At 37.0% G+C, this 13,891-nt stretch overlaps 1 protein-coding gene across 2 annotated transcripts in view; it reads left to right on the forward strand.

Annotated features, from left to right (window-relative positions):
- SMYD3 (SET and MYND domain containing 3) overlaps positions 1-13,891 on the forward strand; it is a 739,559-nt gene that overhangs the window by 166,551 nt on the left and 559,117 nt on the right. The window lies entirely within an intron of this gene.

Genomic DNA, 13,891 nt, shown 5'->3' on the forward strand with positions numbered 1-13,891 from the left:
TCTTGTCCTCTTGATCTAAATCCCATTTCCCAGAGCTAACCGCTGTTAAGTTTCTTGTGTAACTTTGAAGCATTTTTTGTGCAAACACATTCATGTATCTTTATCTTTTGTTTTAAAAAGCAGATACAGGTTATTCTGGCACAGATTCTTGTATACTTTGATTTATCTTTTCATTTAATATTCTATCTAGAACAACTTTTGTTATCATTTTGTTTATTCTATTACATGAATGTACTGCAATCATAATTTCCCCACTAATGAATGTGTGATTTCCCCCCAATATTTAGTATTGCCAGTAGTGCACCAATAAACATCCTTTTGTGCACATTTTTGCACACTTGTGCAAATTAATTGTAGGACAAATTCTTCCACATTATATTGATTAGTAAAAGGATATATGTAGTTTGAATTTTTAAAGATAATGCCTAGTGCCTTTCAGGAGTTTGAGTTAATTTGTAACAACTGACAGTGTATGAGAGTACTGCTGTTCACATCTTTGAAATTCTTTAAAGGATGAATAACTAACATTCAACATGACCTTTTCTTCTAACCTTATGATTAATCATTTAATAAGAAATTTAATTATGCTCTAATGAATTGTGTCATAATAAAAAGTCGTAATTGGAGGTTTTGTGTTTGTGTCACTTCTCACCCACCCTCCATCCATACATTTTGCTTCTTATTTTGGTGTGTGTGTGTATGTGTGTGTGTACATGCATACATGTACACACACACAAGTGAAAATTCCTCTTTTCCTTCTTTTAAATCTAGGCTGTGCTTATCTGAAGGATTTCTGCTATATCACTTTTTCCTTTGAAAATAATTTCTCCAGACTACAGATAAAGTGTTCTAAATGGAAAAGAAACATACAAAAATTAGAGGACCCATTTTAATAATATTCTGCCATCAGGCCAATTAAATTATCTCAGAGGAAGCACTTAATCTCTCTGGGCCTTAGTTTCCTGTTTTGTACTACTACTAAGAGCTCATATGTATTAGACATCTACTATATGCCATGCCCTATTGTATTCTATTTATTCTTAACAAGAGTCTTCAAAGGACTATTATTATTATGCTTATTTTACTATTAAGGAAACTGAGGTGTAAGAATGGCAAGCAGCCTGCCAAACATTGTGTAGCTTGTAGGCTCTGCAGTTTGTTAAATGAATCCAGGTAGTCAGAATCCAAACTCTTAATGTCTCTTCTAACCCTAAATTTCATTCTTGCTCTAACATTCTGATTAGCTGTAGCTTTCCATTTTCTATTGTAATCTCCTTTTCATCCCTGGCCTTTATTTTATTTTTAATAAGGATGTACAGCCTCATGAGTACATCCCCAAGGAATGCAAACAAAAAAAAATACAAGAAATAGAAGGTTAGAAATAACATTTTCCTAATAAAAATAAGGAACATGAAAATCAATTGAATGCGCTATACCTCATTTTGTAAACCAAAAATTCTATCAGAATTTTAAAGATGCCAGAGTTGTATAAGATCATCAGCAATAATAGCAACAAAAAGCAAAATATGAAAACAAACCCACCCCTTTTCTGCAAAATAAATTCTGGAAAGACTATCCATGGTGATGGTTTAGATATTTTATTCATGTGAAACTGAGCTACATGTTTCAGGGAACTTCAAGTTAAGAAGACTCCATATAGAACCAATGAATTATCATGTTACTTGATACAGATTTTCTCGCTAAGCTTCCTTTCTGTTCTCAATGACCTGAACATTTGCTTTTATTTTCCCTTGTTTTTATGAATGTTTTCCCCAGTGCTACTCCCTCCTTTTACAGTACACTCAAGAAACAAAAAAGCAAAACCCATTATCTGGTTAGAATGAGTAGAGGAAGTCTGGTGGGTAGGTTTGTCATTTTGATTCATTATAGTGCGTGTATTTTTACCACATATATTAGCTCTTTACTGTAGCATTAATAATAATGTCATCGTCAGATACTGTAGAAGGTAATGGGAAAATAGCTAGTAAGATGAAAGATACCATCTATAACACAGTTAGTGCATATGCTTGTGTGTGTGGGGGGGTGGGGGGGATGGAGTGTGTGCACAAAGGTGGTGTGGGAGTCAGAGAATGGCCGGAACATATGCATTTAAACTGCTCTGTTAAACTCACCCTTAAGGTACAGCATTAAACACTGTAATTATTGCGGATACCTACAAAGGAGCACAAAATTAAACTGACAACTGAACTATGAACTGTAATGAACAAGAGCACTTGGAATGGAAATTGATAGAGAAGATGTGAATTCATAACATAAAATCTATAATACGTTTACCCGAGGGGGACATAACTTTTGTTCACCAGCTTAGCATTTGATGTGTGGGGCCATCGCATCAGTGAGTTGTCCACAGGGGTCTGAGGTGTTACTGGGTGTAATGTCCCCTGAGTCCCTAAGAAAGATATCAGTGGCATCAGTTCTCACACCTCATTTTTAAACATAAGGGAAACCAGGATGCGTTTGCATTATAAAAGTTAGCACACTATAGATTGAAAGTGAAAGTGAAGTCGCTCAGTCGTGTCCCACTCTTTGTGACCCCATGGACTGCAGCCTACCAGGCTCCTCTCTCTATGGGATTCTCCAGGCAAGGGTACTGGAGTGGGGTGCCGTGTAAAAAGTCTTCCTCCAGTGTTCTTCCCCCATTCCTACTTCTGTTTTTCAGAGATAATCTCTGTGTGTTTGTTTTGTGTGGAAGATATACACCAAACTGTCAGTATATGTTTCATGCATACTGTACACATATGTACATATTTACTGCTATGTCAGAAATGTTTATATTCTTCTGTGTAGACTCTCTTATGGGGTGTCAGATATTGTAATAGATGGGCTGTGGCTTATATATGGGATCCAGTTTTATTTCTATATTGGCGTAATCGGAAATATCACCGATGGTTATGAGTCAAAGAAGAGGAGCAGGCTAAGTTTTCTTACAAAAATTCTCAAAATTTGTAATATTGATAGCAAGTAAACCAGTTTCAGACAGGTTCACCAATTATTACTTCATCTCTGTTGGATTTAATTTGATTCACAATATGTACATTTCTAATTGAATTAAGGGCTGAGCGAAATAAGCAGCTAGGCACCACATCAAACTGCAGTTTATCTACTTTTTAAAAGTACTATATTAGCAGGAAGAGGCTCTATTTTATGTTGGTAATTATAGACCTCTTAAAAATGTGAATCATATTTTTGAGTTTGTGTTTGATGTTTAGTTGTAGAATGATTTGATTCATTTTTGATGAATCCCACATTAGTGAGCACTTAGCAGGGTGATTTAATGAGTTGTCAAACCCAAAATGATGATAATGAAGAAAGCCAAACTGGGCTTCAGGCTGCTAGGATATGCACTGGGTGCTCTGTAGAGAAGTTGACTTCATGTCTAATTGTGAACAAAAAAGGAATACTGTATAAAGGTTAAAATTATTTGATCATGTTTAACTTTAGATTTCTACAGCATTCTGCGGGCTTGAGCTTTTCTTATCTCACTTTATGGTTGCCTGTGGAATGATCCCCTCCACTCTCATGGCTTCAATTGGCATCTCTGTGTTAATTTTTCTCAGAACTCCATCTCCAGCCTCTTCCTCTCTCCTGAGCACCAGACCCGCATCTTACGGGCACCTCTACTTGGTGTCTGAAATCTTGTGTATCTATACCTGAGTGTATTATCTTCCCCCAACCCTGCTTTACTCTGTGTTTTTCAACCTTAGTAAATAATCTCACCAACCACTCAGCAGTCCCAGGTGCCATGGTGTCATCATCTCTGACCCCACATCCCATTTACCACCATGTTCTGCTTATTCTACACCTGAAGGTCTGCATTGGCTCACTTCTCTCTAGCTTCTCTACAACTACTCTTGTACACATTACCATGATCTCTTTTCCAAGGTTGTCTGCAGTCTTTAATCTGCCAGCTTCTATTTTCTACACAGGAACCAGAGTGTTATATTTTTTCTAGGGAGAGTGTTAGTTCCTCAATTGTGTCTGACTTTTTGAGACCCCATGGACTGCAGCCTACCACGCTCCTCTGTCTGTGGAATTCTCCAGGCAAAAATACTGGAGTGGGTAGCCAATCCCTTCTCCAGGGGATCTTCCTGACCAAGGGATCAAACCTTGAACTCCTGTATTGCAGGCAGATTCTTTACTCTCTGAACCACCAGGGAAATGGCAGCTTAATCTCTTATTCGCCAGTTTTAGACCCTGGCCCTCCTTTTCCTCAGGGTGAAATTCAAACTCACAGACTTTACCATGTTTTTACTTCAGGGCCTTTGGCTATATAAGTTCCTGGACCTAGACCAGAAGTCTCCCCCTAGCTACTGAATTTCTATTTATCCTTTAGAACTTGGATTAAATGTCACTCCCTTCTTTCTTACCCCCTTGAAACTAGTTTGTGTTCCTTCTTTATCATACAGAAAACTAATTGTGTTAATTTTGGGGTTAATTTCCTGTGTCTAGTTAGACGTCAGGCTCCTTGAGCGTGTGCTCTATGCTGCAGCTGTAGTATAATGTGTGAATGAATGAATGATTGAATGAATGAATATCTTTCATTAGTGATAATTGTTGAATTAGATTTTAAAAATTACAGCATCTCTAAATAATCTGTCTGTAGTAATATTTCTTTTTAATGGAAATATAAATAACATTTAATGCTGTGTTAATTTTAGATGTACAACATAATGATTTGATAGGTGTATATTTGATAGATCATCACAGTAAGTTTAGTTAACATCTATCAGCACACGTAACTATAATGTTTTTTATTGTGATGAGAACATTTAAGATCTATTTTATCACTTTCAGATATACATGTTGTTAACTATAGTCACCATCCTGTACGTTACATCCCAGGAATTATTTAATTCTTATAAATTGGAAATTTGTATCACTTGACCATCTTTACTACCTCCCCAGTCTTCTGCCTCTGGTGAATACCTACCTATCTGTTCTCTGTATCTATAAGTTTTTTTTTTTTTTTTTGACTCCACGTACAAGTGAGACATAGTAATATTTTTTGATTCACCAGTATAGGTATTATCTATTAACTTCCTGCTCTGATGGACAGGGAATGTAGCTTACCTATGTTGACATCTCCTTCCTGTCTCTCTTCTTGCATAGCTATATCAGGATCCTCCATTCTTCCAGAGTTTATCCAGCAGATATTTACTGAGTACCTGCTAGCTAGTCACTGTTCTAAATTGGGATTAGGGTGGTGGGCAGTTAGCAATGAACAAGTAAACTAGGCCCTGGCATTTATAAAGTTCATAGGAGTGAGGAGACAGTAACAAATGCCATGATTGTATTAATGTAAGTGAGTATGATTTGGCTGAGTATTAACTTGCCATTGCATGGGTGGTTACAGAGGGACTTCCTGTAGAGGTGACATCTGACCTGGAATCTAAAAGTACCTAGTTTTGGAAATGTCTGGGAACAGATTTTTTTTTTTTTTTTTAATTTTAATTGGTGGCTACTTACTTTACAACATTGTAGTGGGTTTTGCCATACATTGATATGAATCAGCCATGAACAGGTTTTTTTTTAATGTAAAAGGAACAGCAAATGTAAAGGCACTTGAAGTAGGAAAAAGCTTGTTATCTTAGAGAAATGAAAAGAAGCTGGATGTAAACAGATTCACAAATTCATATAAAAAATGAAAATGATCTTTTATACATATATAAAAATAGCCTCCAAGCGCTATTAGAAAGGATTTTCCACACCAAGAGTGAACCCTAGTGTACACTGTGGGCTTTGGGTAGTAATGTTGTGTCAACATAAGTTCATCAGTTCTAACACATGCACCACTGTGATGGGGATGTTGGTAACAGAGGAGGCTATATGTGCGTAGGGGCAGACGATACATGGGGACTTTATGTACTTTCCTCTCAATTTGCTGTGAACTTAAAACTGCTCTAAAAATTAAGATCTTAAAAAAATTAATTGTATGGGGAAAAAAGCAGTTGGAGGTGAGACCAATGAGTTAAGACTTGAAGGACTTGATCATTCATTCATCTATTAATTTACTCAGCAAAGAGTAGTGCTGATGGCAGGACTTTTCTTGACTCGGACACAGTGTTTTTTTTTGGCCACTTTATTTATTTTTAATCGAAAGATAATTGCTTTACAGAATTTTGTTGTTTTCTGTCAAACATCAGCCACAGATGTACCCATGTCCCCTCCCTCCAGAATCTCCCTTCCATCTCCCTGACAGAGTTTTATTGAACAAGACGCAGAAAATCCTTGCCTTTATGGAGCTTTCATTTTCCTTGTGAGACAGATATATAATACTGCCTTATTTTTATGCCTAAAACAAAGGGGGTAAGAGAAAATGATTGGGATTGGGAGTCGATTTTGATATAACTATGTATGTATGTATATACCTACACACATATATACATATACCTATCTATATTTATCTTCTCTATATATAGCTAATATATAATACCGAGAAAGAGATATATCCATATCCATGTCTATAGGGAGATAAATATTTCTCTATCTGAGACTTCTCAGGAGGTGGCATTTGAGTGGAGACCTAAAAGCAGTAATCAAGACATGTGAATATTGGAGAAAGAAATTTCAGGTTGGATGTACCTCAAATGTAAAAGCAGGAATGAATATGGTGTGTTCAGTGAAGGACAGGAAGGCCAATATGGTGAACCAGAGTGAACAACAAAGAGAATTTTATAGGAGATAAGATGAGAGAGATAGGAGGAGTCAGGTTATGAGGCCATTGTTTCCTATGGCTAAAAATAAACATTTTGTTTTCTGTGTGATGAGCTGCTACTCGAGGGTTCTGAGAAGGGAATGGGGATTAGTAGTATGGATTAGTAGTATTGAAATTTGAAAGGAAGTTTTCTGGCTGCTGTGGGAACAGGGTATAGGAGGCAAGGGTAGAGATAGAGAAACCTATTAGAGGTTTCTAACCTATTAGAGAAACCTCTAATAGGTTTCTCTATAGTTGATTATAGTAGTCTGGTTTCTGTATGATGGTTGATAGGACTAGCGTAGTAACAGCAAAGAGAATGGTTAGATTTGAGATATCTTTTGAAGGAAGAACTGACTGAGTTTGCTCATGGATGCTCATTCATTCAAGTTGAGAACTCAACATGTGTCAGGCATTGGTCTAGTCAAGAGCTCTGATGGCTTGGGTTAGAGTGGTAGCAGTAGAGGTGATAAGAAATCATTGAATTTGAGACATATTTTGCAGGTGTAGCTAAAAGAGTTTGTCGATAGATGTAAGAGGTTAGACAAAAAGAACAGACATACAATTTTTAAGTTTCTGGCTGGAGTAACTATGGGTGAATGGTGGTGCTAATTAGTGATTTACAGAAATTTTAGTGAAGAACAGGTTCTAAGAGGAGAATTATAATATACAAATGTTTAGTCTGTACCCATTAAACATCTGCATGGAGGCAACTGGATATTGTTGCTCAGATTGCAGGGGATTAGACTATATGAAAAAAAAATGTAGGGGAAGTGAACATGGGGATGGGAAAGAGAAGAATCAAGAGTGACTCCTTGGCTTTTGGCTTTAAAAATTGGGTAGATGATTCTCTTTACTGACATGGGGAAGCGAGTGTAATAGACCCAGTTTTAGGTGGAAAAAAAAATCTGCTTTTGCTGTGTTAGAATTGTGATAAGTATTATATGTCTGTTAGGTTAAATTTCTTTTTCTCGTGTTTATAATTTTAAATGTTGTGTGCAAGCCCCCATCCATGTTTTATCAATTCTAAACAGTATCTCTTGATTCCCTACGTTAAAGGTGAAGATATTAATATTCCCACTCTTTCCTCTTCTCTATCACTCCATTTTCCATAGTTTGCTAGTTGTACCTTTACTCTTATGTTTTCAAGGTTAATGATAATTGCATGCTGTTCTAGAACACAAAGTTTAAATTTAAGTATGAATTTTAAAAATTCAAAATCAATAAAAAGTTACAAATATGTGATTTCAAAATATCGCTTTCTAGATTTAGATTCAGTGCAATCCTACTCAAAGTCCCAAAGATTGATAGCTGATTAAAGTTTATGTGTTAATGCAGAAGACTTAAACTGAGTCCTTTATTAAAAGGAGAGCAAAGTTTCAGGGTGTAGACCACTTGATTTAAACACTTATGCTAAAGCTGCAGTAATGAAGACAGTGGTTTTAGGATAGACATACAGCACAATGAATAGAATAGAGAGTTCAGGAACAGGCCCTGTTCTGTGTTCTTTCTGTGATAGGTAGTTGTGGCCGCAAGAGGGGACTCGGAGAAGCTCAGGAAAAACAGTTTATTATACTCATAAATCTAGAAACAGGACCATGAATCGCCACACGGCATTACATGGGGGAGCCTCTCAGGAGGCAGAAAGGAGAAGAGAGGGGAAATTAGAGGCTAGCGCCTTTAGTAAGGTTTCCGCAGAAGGCTAAGAAGGGTAAGATAAACAGTTTCAGACTGGCTAATTTGAATAATTCCAGGGAGATTTGAGCTATAGGAGTGGTGGCTAGTTGCCCTACCTGACTCCGTGAATTTTACATGTAAAATATCATGTATGAAACGAGATGCCAGTCCAGGTTCGATGCACGATACTGGATGCTTGGGGCTAGAGCACTGGGACGACCCAGAGGGATGGTATGGGGAGGGAGGAGGGAGGAGGGTTCAGGATGGGGAACACATGTATACCTGTGGCGGATTCATTTTGATATTTGGCAAAACTACTTTACAATTATGTAAAGTTTAAAAATAAAATAAAATTAAAAAAAAATAAAGCAGATGGAGGAGGTAGGTCTCTGATTGGTTAGTTTGCATATCAAAGGCATGCTCCCTGCTGAGCCTTTTGCTGTCTATTCCTAGGTGGTACTAGTGGTAAAGAACCCACCTGTCAATGCAGGACACATAAGAGATGCGGGTTCTATCCCTGGATCAGGAAGATCCCCTGGACGTGGGCATGGCAACCCACTCCAGTATTCTTGCTTGGCAAATCCCATGGACAGAGGAACCTGGTGGGCTACAGTCCATAGCGTCGCACAGAGTTGGACATGACTGAGGTGACTTAGCACACATGCACAAGAATTGGCTAGCTCTGGGATGGGTAGTCTCTCTCCAGCCAGAAAGGTTTTTAAGATGTCAAAACATCATAATATATAGAAAAATTTTAAAAGCATAAATACAATCCCACACATATTTTCTGCAGAGATACCAAGGTAATTCAGGGTTGAAAGGATAGTCTTCTGTGTGTGTGTGTGTCTGATTTAAGTTTTTTAATCCTAATATTGAAAACAAGCAGAAATAAATGAATTCAAGCATTCATCAAAATGAAAACATACACCTCATAAAGAATTAATCAGGAAGGATGATCTTCAACAGATAGTGATAGATATGCATATGGAAAAGAATTGATCTCTCTCTCTTTCTCTCTCTCTCTCTGTGTATGTATATATATATGGGGGCTTCCCTGGTGGCTATATATATATATATATATATATATATATACAGCACCCCCTCCCCCACCAAAGTCTCATAATAGATTACAGGCTTAAAGGTAAAAGCCAAAGGTATAAAATTTACAGAAGAAAACTTAGGAGAAAATCTTTGAATTTTCTAGGTCAAGTTTTTCAGGCTGGACACAGAAAGCACTAACTATATAAGACATATGGATAAAGTGGACTAGAGCAAAGTTGAAAAGGCAAGCCACAAGCTGGGGAAAATGTTTGTAATTCATATATATCCGACCAAAGAGTTGTATCTGTAATTTTTAAACAGTGCTTGCAATTCAATAGTAAGGTAATCCAGAAAAGTGGACAAAAGATTTGAATAGACACTTCAGTGAGATATACAGAAAAAAGGCTTAAATATCATTAGTCATTAGAGAAATGAAAATGAAAAGCACAATGAGATACCATTATATACCCACTAGAATGGCTAAAATGGTAAAGACCGATGATACCAAGTGCTATCAAGGAAGTAGAAGAACTAGAGCCTCATACTCTGCTGGTGGGAATGTGAGATGTTATAACTGCTTTGGAAAAGTATGGTACCTTCTAAAAGTGTTAAATGTGTACTTACCAACTAACCTAGCATTCTACTCCTAGGTAGGTGTGTGTGTATTTGTATTTGTGTGTGCACGTGTGTATACACATAGATACACATGTCATTTACTATTTCTCAGCCATAGACAACAACTGGTGATGCATGCAGCAAGCATCAACATGACTGAATCTCAGAAACTTTTTACAGAGGCGATAAAGCCAGATGGAGAGTAGTAGTGTGTTCTGGAACAGGCACAACTAGTCTGTAATAATGGAGACCATATCTTTGGTTGTTGGGGATGGAGGGCTTGAATGTGAAGGCCCACAAAGGAACTTTTGGAAGTAATAACATTCTATATCTTAATTTTGATGTTGTTCACATCAAACTATACTCTTGAATGGGCACATTTTATTGTAATATAATTATATGTTAATGTATTCTTTAAAAAATATTGTTCACTCCACAACTATTAAGCATGCATAGATCTTATTTATTCCTCTCTAATAAAGTGATCATAACTTTAAGCCACTCAAAGAATGAGACTGCTGTTTGAGGAAACCCTTATAAGGGAGTAAGCATGAGGGAAGGAAGACCAAGCAGAAAGTAAAAGCAGTGATCTGGATCAGAGATAATTTTAGCATTGCATTCAACTCTACAACTTACTCAAAATCATGCCAGTAGTAAGGAGCTGTTTTGGGACTCTGTTGTGTAGAGACTTCTGGTTAATACTTTCTTTTTCAGTCACTCCTTAATCCCATTCTCTGCCCCATACATCGTCTTCAATTCCGGATTCTTGCTGGAGTTCTGCTTGGCAGGAGTTGAAGATTTTGAAGGTAACTAAGTCAAAAACTTACCTGCCACTCTGAGGCAGCCTCGTTTGCCCTGTTTCTTTAGCCTGTCCTTTTATCCTCACTTTCTGACCTACAGAAAAGAGGTTAAAGCCTTCATCCACTGATGGCCCTTCTGGTTTACTTTGGGAGTTAAAAACATGATAGATTACTTGTGTTGGGGAGATAAAATGCATGTGCCCATCTGCCATGTTCCACTAGAACTCAGCACTGACATTTCAATTAATCTAGCATGGAGATTTCTTTCAAGGAAAATTGGAAGTGTGTAGAGAATTATTTATTTTGCCCTTTCAGATAAAATGTATCAATTGCATCATTCCATCTTGATATGACCTCTCAGTAGGTCAGAGGTTGACAAACTTTTTTGGTGGAGGGCCAGATAATAAATATTTTTTTTACTTTTTATCAATGATAAAACATCTATGATTCTGTAATATCCATTCCTAACAAATATGTGAATTATGTCCAAAAGGCATGAAACCCCCTTGTGCATGCTTTGTGGATTATAAGATTTCTGTCACAGCTCTTCAACTCTGTTGTTGTAGTATGAAAAGAGTGAGTGTGAACTGTGAATGTGGCTGTTTCAATAAAACTTTCCAAAAATAGGTGTCAGAATGGATTTGACCTGAACCTTGTACTAGATGGTGATTGACTTACTTTGGGACACATGTTGTTATTTATTACGAGATTCCTTAATTAACCAGGAGACTGTAATCCCCATTTTCCTAAGGAGTAATTATTTATTAGTTTTGTCGACTTCTTGCCCTGTAACCATCCCCTTGCCTTACTCGGTCTTTGTATTTGGCCCTATCTGTCTAGTGTGATAAGGCTGTGGGAAGGCATTCTTGTTCTACATTTGATACAGCATCCAGAAAGCTTTTAAAGTGATAAGTCTAATGTCTCTCACGAGGTCTCTAGCGTGCTCTAAGGAGAATTTATGCAAGATTTTAATCAATACTTGTCAGTCAGCGGTAGCTTGTTACACAGACTGCTTAGCTTTCCAGTTTTCTTTTCCCAGATTCCGGCTTTTCAGGTCTTCAGACATCTGTCAACCTGCAGTTCATTAGTATACTACATTTGAAGCATGAAGAAGATATTATTTATTTGCCATTAAGAGGTTGCAAGTGAATGGAATACTTGGGTCTTCTTTCTTTCCTGCAAGTCTCATGGCAACTCAAATATCCTAAGTTTTGCTCCTGGGAGACAAACTGTAGATGATTGTGCATATTAATGGTTATTAATTTAAGCTAACAGTGGTTATCAATTACAAATGAACTTGTTGAATAAGCTGGCTTAAAAGAATTCATTTTCTTTTTTCCACAGTTTAAGCCAATTTCCTTCATCTTTAAATGACCCCAAATCTGAGGAAAATACCATTCCAGATTTTCATAAGTCTCACATGAGGAGATTTCAGGGGCTTTCCATATGGTATTAGTGATAAAGAACCCGCCTGCCAATATAGGAAACGTTAGAGACATGGGTTCAGTCCCTGGGTTGGGAATATCTCTTGGAGAAGGCCATGGCAACCCACTCCAGTATTCTTGCCTGGAGAATCCCATGGACAGAGCAGCCTGGCTGGCTACAGTCCATAGGGTTGCAAAGAGTCGACACAACTGAAGCTTACTTAGCATGCATGCACAAAGAGGTTTCATGCTTTTTTGACGTAATTCACATATTTGTTAGAAATGGATATTACAGAATCATAGGGTTTTTTTTGTTTTTTTTTTTTGCCATTGAGAAGCTGCCTTAGAGATGACTGAATACAGTCCAGTTACAGAATAAATGTCTAGTGAGCCCTTAGTTGTAAACTAGATGTATTTTACCCAGGCTGGGCTCAATATATATTGACCCTTCCCACATGCTATCCCACAAAATAATAAGCTGCCCTGAAATGAGTATTTAATCCAACCAAAATTAAATGTTAAATAGTTTTTAAACAGGTTATTGAGCTGTAGTGGCTTCGTGTCCAACTCAGGGAGGAAAACATTACGATAATAGCATAAAGGTTATTTTGTGTAAGAAAGAAGAAATAAATGGATTTTCTCTTTCTGTCCTAACATTTCATCAATCCTCTCCTTTCGTAATTAAGCAATCAAGACCATCTCAGACTGGTCAAAGCAAGAATTGTTAGGGATTTTTCTGATCTTCTTTTTGGATGGCCTAAATTTAAAATAAACAGTGATAAATATATAGTAAATTATATCTCCTAAATGGTACTTATTTTAGAATAAATCATCAGATATCTATTGCATGATACAGTCGTGTCCAATTCTTTATGACCCCATGGACTTAGCCCTCCAGGCTCCTCTGTCCATGGAATTTCCCAGGCAAGAATACTGGAGGTGGGTTGCCACTTCCTACTCCAGGGGATCTTCCTGACCCAGGGATCGAACCTGCATCTCTTGCATCTCCTGCATTTGCAGGCAGGTTCTTTATTACTAGTGCCACATGGGGAGCTCAAAAATAAAATAATAATATTTAAAAATTGGTGAGTTTACTTATTCTTTGTGTTACGAAAAATTTCTTTGCTGTTATAAAAGAATTTATTGAAGTGTTTTTTAATATTTAAAAATTAATACATTTAAGAGATTATTGGAGTTACAACCAGGTTTTCCAAAATAAACAAACGTTAAGAAGTTGTGTTTATTAATAGTGATTTTACTTCTTTCTCTTTCATATAAAAATGCTTCCCCCTGAATCACCATTACTAGATATAAGAAAGATAATTATGTTTGCTTCTAGTTATAAATATAATGTATGATATTTGTAAAAGATAACAGTATTGGGAAACTATACAGGGAAGAACAAAATTGGCTTTTTCTTATAGGAAAAACTGGAAAATTAGTGCCAATTTTCTAATATTTTAACAAATCTACAGTGAGCATTCTTCAGCTTATTTATGTATATCATTTCAGTTCTGTTCAGTTCAGTCGCTCAGTCGTGTCCGACTCTTTGTGACCCCATGAATCGCAGCACGCCAGGCCTCCCTGTCCATCACCAACTCCCGGAGTTCACTCAGACT

Source organism: Bos indicus, chromosome 16 (genome assembly GCF_029378745.1).
Source record: "Bos indicus isolate NIAB-ARS_2022 breed Sahiwal x Tharparkar chromosome 16, NIAB-ARS_B.indTharparkar_mat_pri_1.0, whole genome shotgun sequence".
Taxonomy (NCBI): Eukaryota; Metazoa; Chordata; class Mammalia; order Artiodactyla; family Bovidae; genus Bos; species Bos indicus.